Raw genomic sequence first — 2,603 nt, forward strand, 5'->3', positions numbered from 1 at the left:
TTGATTCTTTTATTTCATCAATAAAGAATAAGGTTTGAAGCTTTTTACTTCCTGCTTAATCGACATTTTTCGAACCACAGAAAAATATAGCATTCATTGCATCTCACATTTCTTGAATTTTAACATGATGATATAAAACAGTGAAATATATTTTGACGAGTGCCACACATAGACAATAGAATTTTTTTTCGCCGGGCTTTGTTGGTTGTAGGGGGACAAATTGCCTATGTTACTTTAAATAGCACAACTCTAAGGGTAATCACTGTTTACAAAGCTCACCAAAACGAGGCATCACCTTTATGAGACCTTTTGATTGTAATAAATGTACATGAAAATCATAGTTAATGATCTCTTATATCAAAATATCACATATTGTAGCGTAGTTTGACACAATATCATAAATAATTATATAATAACAAACTTGTATGATACAATATCAATTTATACATCACGTAAATTTGATACAATATCATATCACATTAAACAAATTGTATCATATCATAATGATACATTATCGCTTCATATAATACTTACAATATCATATTATCTGATACAGTATCATATCATACAATATCATAGTAAAAGATTAAATATTATATTAAATGATAAAATATCTCATGCAAACAATTATTGTATATTACATGATACAATTTCATATGATACAATATCATACCATGATTCATATTGTTTTATGATGTAATATTGTATCAGATGATATGGCACTGTATCATATCATATGATATTGTACATGGTGTTTTATTATGTTGTATGAAACGATATTGTATTTTATGATATGATAAGGAATTCAATGCTAAAATATTTCATTATAACAAACGATAAAAATATCATATGATATGATACAATTTTGTATTATGAAATGTGACATTGTTTCATAAATGTTGTATCATATGATACAACACTGTATCATATTACACGATACAGTATCAAATCAAATCAAGCAAGATTATATTATAAAGTATTATTTAACGTGATACAATACCATGACACAACAATATCATATTTATACAAAATCATATATGATACAATACAATATCATATCATATGGTATAACGTTTCTGTATTCAGCCAGTAATAAACCTAAAAATCCTACACGGTCATATGCATATAAAATAGCCCGGATTTCAGTACATCAGCTCTTTGATTATCAGAAGAATTTCAGTTTTACTTTTATCTGCTATAAGTAAAACATACATGTATCTTGTTACTGAACACCATACTCAAGTTGACCATAAGAACTTCTAAAAACTTGTTTGAAAGTTGGCACAATAAATCTAGAGAATTTTGTATGATACTGGACACATGAACGGGGAAAGGGTGGTAGAAAAGATTATAAAACAAGAAGCCCAGGGGCCACATCGCTCACCTGAGCAACACTTGCCTTAACTCTGATCAAATTAGCATTACAGAATCAAAATATCTTGACCACCAAGTACAGTAGATCTTGCTCAATTTTTTTTTAATCTGCCGATTTTTATCCCCATATTTTTTTAGGTAAATATCAAGCCCCCTTTGTTGTTGTACCTGTAAGAAGATTTTCTCTATTCCTAAATACCCCCCCCCCTCTCCACTTACCGTTACTGTTTTTTGGACTGAAAACTTTCCAAGAATAATTTTAAATATTTTCTCTATACATGTATATTCTTATGTTAAAATGCATCCCCCCATTGTGGCCCGTCCTACCCCCAGGGACCATGATTTGAACAAACTTAAATCTACACTATCTGAGAATGTCTCCACTCAAATATGAGCTGCTTTCCTGGCCTAATACTTTTTGAGAAAAAGATTTTTAAAGATTAAAGATTTTCTCTACATATTCTCATGTAAAACTTGATCCCCCCATTGTGGCCCCACCCTACCCCCGGGGACCATGATTAGAAAAACTTAAATCTACACTATCTGAGGATGCCTCCACTCAAATATGAGCTTTTCTGGCATAATACTTTTTGAGAAAAATATTTTTAAAGATTTTCTCTATATATTCCCATGTACATGTAAAATTTGATCCCCCAGTGTGCCCCCACCCTACCCCCGGGGACCATGATTTGAATATACACTACCTGAGGATGCCTCCACACAAGTTTAAGCTTTTCTGGCCAAAAAGTTTTTGAGAAGAAAATTTTTATAGATTTTCTCTATACATTCTTATGTAAAAATCCATCCCCCATAGTGGCCCCACCCTACCCCCGGGGACCATGATTTGAACAAACTTGAATCTACACTAAATGAGGATACTTCCATACAAGTTACAGCTTTTCTGGCCGAACAGTTTTTGAGAAGAAGATTTTTGAAAAATGCAAACAAATTTAAAATAATTCTGAATTATCTCCCCGTAAAAGAGGGTGTGGCCCTTCATTTGAACAAACTTGAATCTTCTTCACCCAGTGATGCTTTGTGCCAAATTTGGTTGAAATCTGCTCAGTGGTTCTGGAGAAGAAGATGAAAATGTGAAAAGCTTACAACAACGCCAACGACGACAGACAACGGACAAATTTTGATCAGAAAAGCTCACTTGAGCTTTCAGCTCAGGTGAGCTAAAAATCAATTCAATCATAAATAAATATCAAAAATTTGCCTACGTAAAC

Source organism: Magallana gigas, chromosome 7 (genome assembly GCF_963853765.1).
Source record: "Magallana gigas chromosome 7, xbMagGiga1.1, whole genome shotgun sequence".
Classification (NCBI taxonomy): Eukaryota; Metazoa; Mollusca; class Bivalvia; order Ostreida; family Ostreidae; genus Magallana; species Magallana gigas.